Source organism: Mobula hypostoma, chromosome 8 (assembly GCF_963921235.1).
Source record: "Mobula hypostoma chromosome 8, sMobHyp1.1, whole genome shotgun sequence".
Lineage (NCBI taxonomy): Eukaryota > Metazoa > Chordata > Chondrichthyes > Myliobatiformes > Myliobatidae > Mobula > Mobula hypostoma.
Window position 1 is genome coordinate 115,322,666 of NC_086104.1, and position 12,855 is coordinate 115,335,520.

Below are 12,855 nucleotides of genomic sequence, written 5' to 3' on the forward strand. Positions count from 1 at the left end.
TTTACAAATAGAGAAAGCAGGTAGAAAGTGTGTGAGGGAGGATAGGCAGGTGACAGAGAAGAGGGGCACTCAGACCGGAGATGTAGGGGAGAAGGAAGAAAAAGATAATAAAGGTGTTTGCACCATTAGGGATAAACAGAGAGTAAGAGATGGAGAGTTTCTTAAATGCATCTATTTTAATGCTAGGAGCATTGTAAGAAAGGTGGATGAGCTTAGAGCATGGATTGATACCTGGAAATATGATGATGTAGCTATTAGTGAAACATGGTTGCAGGAGGGGTGTGATTGGCAACTAAATATTCCAGGATTTCGTTGCTTCAGGTGTGATAGAATCGGAGGGGCAAGAGAGGGAGATGTTGCATTGCTTGTCAGAGAAAATATTACAGCGGTGCTATGGCAGGATAGATTAGAGGGCTCGTCTAGGGAGGCTATTTGGGTGGAATTGAGGAATGGGAAAGGTGTACCAACGCTTATAGGGGTGTATTATAGACCACCTAATGGGGAACGAGAATTGGAGGAGCAAATTTGTAAGGAGATAGCAGATATTTGTAGTAAGCACAAGGTTGTGATTGTGGGAGATTTTAATTTTCCACACATAGACTGGGAAGCCCATTCTGTAAAAGGGCTGGATGGTTTGGAGTTTGTAAAATGTGTGCAGGATAGTTTTTTGCAGCAATACATAGAGGTACCAACTAGAGAAGGGGCAGTGTTGGATCTTCTGTTAATGAATGAGATTGGTCAGGTGACGGAGGTATGTGTTGGGGAGCACTTCGGGTCCAGTGATCACAATGCCATTAGTTTCAATATAATTATGGAGAAGGATAGGTCTGGACCCAGGGTTGAGATTTTTGATTGAAGAAAGGCTAACTTTGAGGAGATGCGAAAGGATTTAGAAGGAGTGGATTGGGACAATTTGTTTTATGGGAAGGATGTAATAGAGAAATGGAGGTCATTTAAAGGTGAAATTTTGAGGGTACAGGATCTTTATGTTCCTGTTAGATTGAAAGGAAAGGTTAAAAGTTTGAGAGAGCCATGGTCTTCAAAGGATATTGGAAACTTAGTTTGGAAAAAGAGAGATCTACAATAAATATAGGAAGCATGGAGTGCATGTGGTGCTCGAGGAATATAAAGTATGTAAAAAGAATCTTAGGAAAGAGATTAGAAAAGCTGAAAGAAGATATGAGGTTGCTTTGGCAAGTAAGGTGAAAATAAATCCAAAGGGTTTCTACAGGTATATTAATAGCAAAAGGATAGTGAGAGATAAAACTAGTCCCTTAGAGAATCAGAGTGGACAGCTATGTGCGGAGCCAAAAGAGATGGAGATTTTGAACAATTTCTTTTCTTCGGTATTCACTAAGGAGAAAGATAAGGGAAACAAGGTAAGGGAAAGTATGATGATTAAAGAAGAGGGAGTACTGGCACTTTTAAGGAGTATAAAAGTGGATAAGTCTCCGGGTCCTTACAGGATATTCCCTAGGACCTTGAGGGAAGTTAGTGTAGAAATAGCAGGGGCTCTGACAGAAATATTTCAAATGTCATTAGAAACGGGGATGGTGCCGGAGGATTGGCGTAATTCTCATGTGGTTCCATTGTTTAAAAAGGGTTCTAAGAGTAAACCTAGCAATTATCGGCCTGTAAGTTTGACGTCAGTAGTGGGTAAATTGATGGAAAGTATTCTTAGAGATGGTATATATAATTAGCTGGATAGACGGTCTGATTAGGAACAGTCAACATGGATTTGTACATGGACGGTCATCTTTAACAAATCTTATTGAATTTTTTGAAGAGGTTACTAGGAAAATTGACGAGGGTAAAGCGGTGGATGTTGTCAATATGGACTTCAGTAAGGCCTTTGACAAGGTTCCACACGGAAGGTTAGTTAGGAAGGCTCAATCATTAGGCATTAATATTGAAGTTGTAAAATGGATTCAACAGTGGCTGGATGGGAGATGCCAGAGAGTAGTGGTGGATAACCGTTTGTCAGGTTGGAGGCCGGTGACTAGTGGTGTGCCTCAGGGATCTATACTGGGTCCAATGTTGTTTGTCATATACATTAATGATCTGGATGATGGGGTGGTAAATTGGATTAGTAAGTGTGCAGATGATACTAAGATAGGTGGAGTTGTGGATGATGAAGTAGGCTTGCAGAGAGATTTAGGCCAGTTAGAAGAGTGGGCTGAAAGATGGCAGATGGAGTCAATGCTGATAAGTGTGAGGTGCTACATTTTGGTAGGACTAATCAAAATAGGGCATACATGGTAAATGGTAGGGCATTGAGGAATGCAGTAGAACAGAGGGATCTAGGAATAATGGTGCATAGTTCCCTGAAGGTGGAACCTCATGTGGATAGGATGATGAAGAAAGCTTTTGATATGTTGGCCTTTATAAATCAGAGCATTGAGTATAGGAGTTGGGATGTAATGTTAAAATTGTACAAGGCATTGGTGAGGCCAAATTTGGAGTATTGTGTACAGTTCTGGTCACCGAATTATAGGAAAGATGTCAACAAAATTGAAAGAGTACAGAGGAGATTTACTAGAATGTTACCTGGGTTTCAGCACCTAAGTTACAGAGAAAGGTTGAACAAGTTAGGTCTTTATTCTTTGAAGCGTAGAAGGTTGAGGGGGGACTTGATAGAGGTATTTAAAATTATGAGGGGGATTGATAAGAGTTGACGTGGATAGGCTTTTTCCATTGAGAGTGGGGGAGATTCAAACAAGAGGACATGAGTTGAGAGTTAAGGGGCAAAAGTTTAGGGGTAACATGAGGGGGGAAGTTCTTTACTCAGAGAGTGGTAGCTGTGTGGAACGAGCTTCCATTAGAAGTGGTAGAGGCAGGTAAGATTTTGTCATTTAAAAAGAAATTGGATAGGTATATGGACAGGAAAGGAATGGAGGATTATGGGCTGAGTGCAGGTCGGTGGGACTAGGTGAGAGTAAACGTTCGGCATGGACTAGAAGGGCTGAAATGGCCTGTTTCCGTGCTGTAATTGTTATATGGTTATATGGTTAAATAACCTTCTAAAGAATTGAATTTTCTGCCCCAAAACAGCCAAACCCCGCTCGCAGCACCAAAATGTAAAAATAAAGCAGTTTCACGGGTTTGGTGAGTGAGATAGAAAAAAATAGACTAGGAATAAGTATATTGATCATTTATTTACAAGCAGTAAAAATTTGACCAAACATTTAAGTTGCCCCAAGTACACACACTATAGAACTAAATATTCAACACACAGATGCTTAGTTAAAAGTGTGCACAGAGCATAGCTTCCTAATGGTTTTGTCCAGCGTGCCTTAGACAAAGTGTTTCGAGAGGCTCGTCATGAGGCATATCAAGACCCTGCTGCCCCCCTCACTGGACCCCCTGCAGTTTGCGTATCGTCCCAACCATTCAACAGACGATGCCTTTGCCGTCACCCTTCACCTGGCCTTAACCCACCTGGACAAAAAAGACACGTACATTCAAATGCTGTTCATAGACTTCAGTTCAGCAGTCAACACAATCATTCCTCAGATACTGATTGGAAAGCTGAGCCTACTGGGCCTGAACACCTCCCTCTGCAACTGGATCCTAGACCTCATGACTGGGAGACCTCAGTCAGTCTGGATTGGAGGCAGCATCTCCAACACCATCACACTGAGCACGGGAGCCCCCCAGGGCTGTGTGCTCAGGCCACTGCTGTTCACTCTGCTGACCCACAACTGTGCTGCAACACACAGCTCGAACCACATCATCAAGTTCACTGATGACACGACCGTGGTGGGTCTTATCAGCAAGAACGATGAGTCAGCATACAGAGAGGAGGTGCAGCGGCTAACGGACTGGTACAGAGCCAACAACCTGTCTCTGAATGTAAACAAAACAAAAGAGATGATTGTTGACTTCAGGAGGACATGGAACGACCACTCTCCACTGAACATTGACAACTCCTCTGTAGAGATCGTTAAGATCACCAAATTTCTTGGTGTTCACCTGGCGGAGAATCTCACCTGGTCCCTCAACACCAGCTCCGTAGCAAAGAAAGCCCAGCAGCGTCTCTACTTTCTGTGAAGGCTGAAAAAAGTCCATCTCCCACCCCCCATCCTCACCACATTCTACAGAGGTTGTATTGAGAGCATCCTGAGCAGCTGCATCACTGCCTGGTTCAGAAATTGCACCATCTCGGATCGCAAGACCCTGCAGCGGATAGTGAGGTCAGCTGAGAAGATCATCGGGGTCTCTCTTCCCGCCATCACAGACAATTACACCACACGCTGCATCTGCAAAGCAAACAACATTATGAAGGACCCCACGCACCCCTCATACAAACTCTTCTCCCTCCTGTCATCTGGTAAAAGGCACTGAAACATTTGGGCTGTCACGACCAGACTATGTAACAATTTCTTCCCCCAAGCCATCAGACTCCTTAATATTGAGAGCCTGGCTTGACACCAACCTACTGCCCTCTACTGTGCCTACTGTCTTGTTTATTATTTATTATTATTTATTGTAGTGCCTGCACTATTTTGTGCACTTTATGCAGTCCTGGATAGGTCTGTAGTCTAGTGTGTTTTTTGTGTTTTTCCTTATGTAGTTCAGTGTAGTTTTTGTATTGTTTCATGTAGCACCATGGTCCTGGAAAACATTGTCTCCTTTTTACTATGTTCTGTACCAGCAGTTATGGTTGAAATGACAATAAAAAGTGACTTGACTTGACTTGAGTTAAAAGGGGAGAGACAGCAAGCCTCCTGCACATGCTATTCTATACCCTCAAGGTACCTGGAAATGGAAATAGGCGTCGAGGTGTGAAAGCTAACCACTAGGAAAAGAGCATCACAGACTTTAAACGAACCAATCACAATCAACACAACAGAAGCGACTTTCAACCAAAATAAGCCATTTCCCCCCCAAGATACTCTGCCAACTCCATCAAGGCAACATCCATCATCAGGGACCCCCACCAACCGGGTTCTGCCCTGTTCTTGATGCTTCCATCAGGCAGGAGTTACGGGAGCCTGAAGACCCACACCTCAAGGTACAACAACAGCTTCTTCCCCACTGCCATCAAATTCTTGACCCAACCTGACCAATCATAATACTGTCTTAAACTATTTTGTTTTCTTATTTAATCTTCCACTACTGTCAATATTTATTGACTTTTTAATTAGAGATATCGCACTGTAACAGGTCTTTCTGGCCCAATAAGCCTGCTCTGCAGAATTACAGGTCACATGACCAATTAACCTACCAATCCACACATCTTTGGAATGTGTAGGAATCCAGATATAGAATATAGAACACTATAGCTTAGGAACAGGTCCTTCAGCCCACAATTTTGTGCCAAACTAAATAAATTACTAATCAAAGGGCCAGCTAATCTTATCCCTTGTACCTACACAATATCCATATCCCTCTATTTTCCTCACATTTATGTCCCTATCTAAACCTCTTTAAAGTCCGGAATGTATCGGACTCTACCACCACCCCAGGTAGCACATTCCAGCACCTACCACCCTTTTTTTTAAAGTAAAAGCAACTTGCCTCTCACATCTCCTATAATATTATCCCTTCTCTCCTTAAATGCATGTCCTCTGGTATTAGATGTTTCAACCCTTGGAAGAAGATACTGACTGTCTACTCTGTCTCTCTATCAGATCTGTCAAACTTCGCTGCTCCAAAGGAAACAATCCAAGTGTGTTGTTTATTTTGCGCATGGGTATTTTATACTGTGCAAATATATAACAAGTTTATGTGAACTCGTGTTTGTCCTCATCTTGTACTGCTGCTGCAAAAGCTGTATTTCCTGGCACTTATACCCTTGGTGTGGTGCCTATGATGACAGTAAGCTTGAACCTCCCCTAGAGGTATTGTGAGAACCACCTTTCTGCACACTTGTTGGCCATTCTCCACTTGACATGTTTATTTAGAGATACAGCTGATAACAAGCCCTTCCAGCCCTTTGAGCTGTGTCACCCAGCAACCCATCAATTTAATCCTAGCCTAGTCACAGGACTATTTACAATGACCAATTAACCTAGCAACTGGCGTGTCTTTGGACGGTGGGTGGAAACTGGAGCAGCTGGGGGAAATACATGTGTGCACAGGAAGGAATGCTTAGAGGACGCTGGAATAGAACTGCAAACTCCAACACCCTGAGGTGTAATAGTTGTCATGCTTATCACTACTCTACCGTAGCCTGTCAGGGAGACCATCGTGAGCCAGTCCAGTCTCCATGAGGCATTTTCAGTCTTGAGGATAAGCCCTCTTTCCCACAAGCCTCACTCGCAATTCTCTACTCTGCAGTTTGGTGGAGGTTGGATCATTGGGGGAAGGATTTAAAGAGGTTGGGGTTGAGGGCGATGGGGGGCTAATGCAGAAAAGACCTGTGACAGATCAACAACAATCACGTTGAATGCAGGCAGGTTTGAAGGTCTGAATGCTTACTCCTACTCGTATTCCCTGACATTCTTGTGTCCATCTCAGTGACTGCACCAGCCATGTGCCATGTTTAGACTGAGAAAGTGCCTGGCCAGACTGACCAGAACTGGAGACGCCACAACATGGGAAGTAAGCTCTCTGGAAAGATGGGATCTGTGCAGTATAGTGCTGTGGTCAGGTAACCCAATGAGTAACTAGATTGCATTTCCAGTTACTCATTTTCTAGGGGCGGCTTGATAATGTAGCGGTTATTGTTCTCTCCATGTGGGGTTTCTCTGGGTGCTCTGGGTTCCTCCCACATTCCAAAGATGTTAAGGTTAGCAAATTGTGGACATGCTATATTGGCACCAGAAGCATAGCGACAGTGTGGGCATACCCCAGCATATCCTTGGACTGCGCTGGTATTTGGCGCAAGCAACGCATTTCTCTGTATGCTTCAATATACTTGTGACAAATAAAGCTAATTATTACCTTTAACTCTTCTCTCTCCTTTCCCAGCTCTCTCAAGAGATAGTCTACTTGAAATGTTAACTCTGTTTCTGTCCACAGATGCTCTTTGACCGGCTAAGTTTCCAGTTGTTTATTTTTTGTTTATATTTCAAAGATATGGGCGGTCCAGAGAATGAGTTCAAATTCACCCCACTGGGAGCTGAGGAATTTAATTTAATCTGAATTGCCTCCATTTGGGGAGGAGGATGCATTTAGGGATGGCTACTGTCCTTTGAACACCGATAACACAGTGGAATAGCATGTCGAGCTTCTTCCTCCTAGGTTCAATCCTGACCTCTGGCATTGTCTGTGTGGGGTTTGCACATTCTCCCTGCGATCACATGCATTTCCTCCCACATTCCAACAACATTCAGGATCAGTGGGTTCATCAGCTACGCTGTAAATTTTACATAGAAACATAGAAAACCTACAGCACAATACAGGCCCTTCAGCCCAAAAAGTTGTGCCGAACATGTCCCTACCTTAGAAATTACTAGGGTTTCCCATAGCCCTCTATTTTTCTAAGCTCCATGTAGTCTCTTAAAAGACCCTATCGTATCTGCCTCCACCACCGCTGCTGGCAGCCCATTCCACGCACTCGCCACTCTCTGCTTAAAAAAACTTACCCCTGACGTCTCCTCTGTACCTACTCCCAAGCACCTTAAACCTGTGCCCTCTTGTGGTAGCCATTACAGCCCTGGGAAAAAGCCTCTGACTATCCACATGATCCATGCCTTTCATCATTTTAAACACCTCTATCAGGTCACCTCATCCGCCATCGCTCCAAGGAGAAAAGGCCAAGTTCACTCAACCTGTTTTCATAAGGCATGTTCCCCAATCCAGGCAACATCCTTGTAAATCTCCTCTGCACCCTTTCTATGGTTTCCAAGTCCTTCCTGTAGTGAGGTGACCAGACCTGAGCACAGTACTCCAGGTAGAGTCTGACCAGGGACCTATATAGCTGCAACATTACCTCTCGGCTCCTAAATTCAATTCCTCGATTGATGAAGGCCAGTACACCATATGCCTTCTTAACCACAGAGTCAAGCTGCGCAGCTGCTTTGAGCATCCTATGGACTTGGACCCCAAGATCCCTCTGATCTTCCACACTGCCAAGAGTCTTACCATTAATACTATATTCTGCCATCATATTTGACCTACCAACTTCACACTTACCTGGGTTGAGCTCCATCTGCCACTTCTCAGCCCAGTTTTGCATTCTATCAATGTCCCACTGCAACATCTGACAGCCCTCTACACTATCCACAACACCCCCAACCTTTGTATCATCAGCAAACTTACTAACCCATCCCTCCACTTCCTCATCCTACTCATTTAGAAAAATCACAAAGAGTAAGGGTCCCAGAACAGATCCCTGAGGCTCACATTAGTCACCGGCCTCCATGCAAAATGTGACCCATCTACAACCACTCTTTGCCTTCTGTGGGCAAGCCAGTTCTGGATCCACAAAGCTATGTCCCCTTGGATCCCATGCCTCCTTACTTTCTCAATAAGCCTTGCATGGAGTACCTTATCGAATGCCTTGCTGAAATCCATATACGCTACATCTACTGTTCTTCCTTCATCAATGTGTTTAGTCACATTCTCAAAAAATTCAATCAGGCTCGTAAGGCATGATCTGCCCTTGACAAAGCCATGCTGACTATTCCTAATCATATTATACCTCTCCAAATGTTCATAAATCCTGCCTCTCAGGATCTTCTCCATAAACTTACCGAACACTGAAGTAAGACTCACTGGCCTATAATTTCCTGGGCTATCTCTACTCCTTTTCTTGAATAAGGAAACAACATCCGCAACCCTCCAATCCTCCGGAACCTCTCCCATCCCCATTGATGATGCAAAGATCATCGCCAGAGGCTGAGCAATCTCCTCCCTCGCCTCCCACAGTAGCCTGGGGTACATCTCATCTGGTCCCGGCAACTTATCCAACTTGATGCTTTCTAAAAGCTCCAGGACATCCTCTTTCTTCATATCTACATGCTCAAGCTTTTCAGTCCCCTGCAAGTCATCACTACAAACACCAAGATCCTTTTCCATAATGAAGTCTGAAGTGAAGTGCTCATTCAGTACGTCTGTTGTTTCCTCCGGTTCCATACGCACTTTCCCACTGTCACACTTGATAGGTCCTATTCTTTCAAGTCATATTCTCTTGCTCTTCACATACTTGTAGAATGCCTTGGGGTTTTTCTTAATCCTGCCCGCCAAGGCCTTCTCATAGCCCCTTTTGGCTCTCCTATCTTCCTTCTTAAGCTCCTTCCTGTTAGCCTTATAATCTTCTAGATCTCTAACATTACCTAGCTCTCTGAACCTATCGTAAGCTTTTCTTCTTGGCCAGATTTACTACAGCCTTTGTGCACCATGGTTCCTGTACCCTACCATAACTTCCCTGTCTCATTGGAACGCACCTATGCAGAGCTCCACACAAATATCCCCTGAACATTTGCCACATTTCTTCTGTACCTTTCCCTGAGAACATCTGCTCCCAATTTAAGCTTCCAAGTTCCTGCCTGATAGCCTCATAATTCCCCTTACTCCAACTTTTCTAACTTGTCTGTTCCTATCTCTCTCCAATGCTATTGTAAAGGAGATAGAATTATGATCACTATCTCCAAAATGCTGTCCCACTGAGAGATCTGACACCTGACAGGTTCATTTCCCAATACCAAGTGAAGTACAGTCTCTCCTCTTGTAGGCTTATCTACATATTGTGTCAAGAAACCTTCCTGAACACACCTAACAAACTCCACCCCATCTAAACTCCTTGCTCTAGGGAGATTGCGGAGGCATTAGCGATGATCTTTCAAAAGTCGATAGATTCTGGCATGGTTCCAGAGGACTGGAAGATTGCAAATGTCACTCCACTATTTAAGAAGGGGGCCAGGAAGCAAAAAGGAAATTATAGACTTGTTAGCTTGACATCGGTGGTTGGGAAGTTGTTGGAGTCGACTGTCAAGGATGAGGTTATGGAGTACCTGGAGGCATATGACAAGATAGGCAGAACTCAGCATGGATTCCTTAAAGGAAAATCCTGCCTGACCAACCTATTACAATTTTTTGAGGAAATTACCAGTAAGCTAGACAATGGAGATGCAGTGAATGTTGTATACTTGGATTTTCAGAAGGCCTTTGACAAGGTGCCACACATAAGGCTACTTAACAAGATAAGAGCCCATGGAATTACGGGAAAGTTACATACGTGGATAGAGCATTGGCTGATTGGCAGGAACCAGAGAGTGGGAATAAAGGGATCCTATTCTGGTTGGCTGCCGGTTACCAGTGGTGTTCCACAGGGGTCCGTGTTGGAGCCGCTTCTTTTTACATTGTACATCAACGATTTGGATTATGGAATAGATGGCTTTGTGGCTAAATTTGCTGACGATACAAAGATAGGTGGAGGGGCCGGTAGTGCTGAGGAAACGGAGAGTCTGCAGAGAGACTTGGATAGATTGGAAGAATGGGCAGAGAAGTGGCAAATGAAATACAATGTTGGAAAGTGTATGGTTATGCACTTTGGCAGAAGAAATAAACGGGCAGTCTATTATATAAATGGGGAAAGAATTCAAAGTTGTGAGATGCAACAGGACTTGGGAGTCCTTGTACAGGATACCCTTAAGGTTAACCTCCAGGTTGAGTCAGTAGTGAAGAAGGCGAATGCAATGTTGGCATTCGTTTCTAGAGGAATAGAGTATAGGAGCAAGAATGTGATGTTGAGGCTCTATAAGGTGCTGGTGACACCTCACTTGGAGTACTGTGGGTAGTTTTGGTCTCCTTATTTAAGAAAGGATGTGCTGACGTTGGAGAGGGTACAGAGAAGATTCACTAGAATGATTCTGGGAATGAGAGGGTTAACATATGAGGAACGTTTGTCCGCTCTTGGACTGTATTCCTTGGAGTTTCAAAGAATGAGGGGAGACCTTATAGAAACATTTCGAATGTTGAAAAGCATGGATGTGGCAAAGTTGTTTCCCATGATGGGGGAGTCTAATACGAGAGGATTGAAGGGCGCCCATTCAGAACAGAAATGGGAAAAAATTTTTATTAGCCAGAGGTTGGTGAATCTATGGAATTTGTTGCCACGGGCAGCAGTGGAGGCCAAGTCATTGGGTGTATTTAAGGCAGAGATTGGTAGGTATCTGAGTAGCCAGGGCATCAAAGGTTATGGTGAAAAGGTGGGAGAGTGGAACTAAATGGGAGAATGGATCAGCTCATGATAAAATGGCGGAGCAGACTCGATGGGCCGAATGGCTGACTTCTGCTCCTTTGTCTTTGTCTTATGGATATTTGGGAAATTAAAATCTCCCACCACAACAACTCTGTTATTATTACACCTTTCCAGGATCTGTTTCCCTATCTGCCCCTTGATATCCCTGTTACTATTGGGCGGCCCATAAAAAACAACCAGTAGAGTTATTGACTCCTTCCTGTTCCTAACCTCCACCAACAGAGACTCCGTAGACAATCCCTCCATGACATCCCCCTTTCCTGCAGCCATGACACTATCTCTGATCAACATTGCCATGCCCCCACCACTTTTGCCTCCCTCCCTTTCCTTTCTGAAACATCTGAAACCCGGCACTTGAAGTAACCATTCCTGTCCCTGAGCTATCAAAGTCTCTGTAATGGCCACCACATCATAGCTCCAAGTACCGATCCACGCTCTAAGCTTATCCGCTTTGCTCACAATACTCCTTGCGTTAAAATAGACACATCTCAAACCAGTGGTCTGAGCGTGTCCCTTCTCTATCATCTGTCTATTCTCCCTCACACATGGTCTCCAAGCTTTCTCTATTTGTGAGCCAACCGCCTCTTCTCCAGTCTCTTCAGTTCGGTTCCCACCCCCCAACAATTCTAGTTTAAACTCTCCCCAGCAGCCTTAGCAAACCTCCCCGCCAGGATATTGGTCCCCCTGGGATTCAAGTGCAACCCATCCTTTTTGTACAGGTCACACCTGCCCCAAAAGAGGTCCCAATGATCCAGAAATCTGAATCCCTGCCCCCTGCTCCAATCCCTCAGCCACGCATTTATCCTCCACCTCATTCTATTCCTATATTCGCTGTCATGTGGCACAGGCAGTAATCCTGAGATTACTACTTTTGTCGTCCTGCTTCTCAACTTTCTTCTTAACTCCCTGTCGTCTGTTTTCAGGACCGCTTCCCTTTTCCTACCTATGTCATTGGTACCAATATGTACCACGACCTTTGGCTGTTTTCCCTCCCACTGCAGGATATTCCTCCTGACGTGTGTGGGTGAGAGGTAAAATCAGGGTGGAGTTAATAGGAATGTGGGAGCATTTGTGTAAATGGGTGCTTAATAGTTGGCATTGACTGGTTGGGTTGAAGAACCAACTAGGGATTGGCTAGTTAGTGCGACACTATTACAGCTTGGGCCGTCAGAGTTTGGAGTTCAATCCCGACGTCATCTGTAAGGAGTCTGAATGTCTTCCCCTTGGATTGCGTGTGTTCTCTTCGGGTGCTCCAGTTTCGTCCCACAGCCCAAAGCACATACTAGTTAGTAAGTTAATTGGTCATTGTAAATTGTCCCATGATTAGGTTAGGGTTAAATTGGGTTTGCTGAGTGGCGTGGTTTGAAGGGCCAGAAGGGCCTATCTGCACTGTATATCTATATAAATAGATAGATTTCTACCTCTACTTGTGACAAGGTGCTAATAAATGCAGGGGTGTATGTAGGAGGAATTTATTTAGAGAGTAACCGGCTGTTCTGGCCCAACGAGCCTGCACTGCCCAATTACACCCAAGTGAACAATAACTTCCTGACCTGTATGTCTTTGAAATGTTGGAGGAATCCAGAGCACATGGAGGAAACCCACGCGGTCATGGGGAGAATGTACAAACTCCTTACAGATTGGGAATTGAGTCTGGATCGCTAACAATGTAATAGCTGCTACACTACCATGCTTGGGTAGCA

The 12,855-nt window shown here is 44.3% G+C and overlaps 1 protein-coding gene across 5 annotated transcripts in view; it reads left to right on the forward strand.

The window, feature by feature from the left end:
• Positions 1 to 12,855, forward strand: part of LOC134350861 (serine/threonine-protein phosphatase 2A 65 kDa regulatory subunit A alpha isoform-like) — a 140,182-nt gene that overhangs the window by 14,421 nt on the left and 112,906 nt on the right. The gene's annotated exons all lie outside the window — the stretch shown is intronic.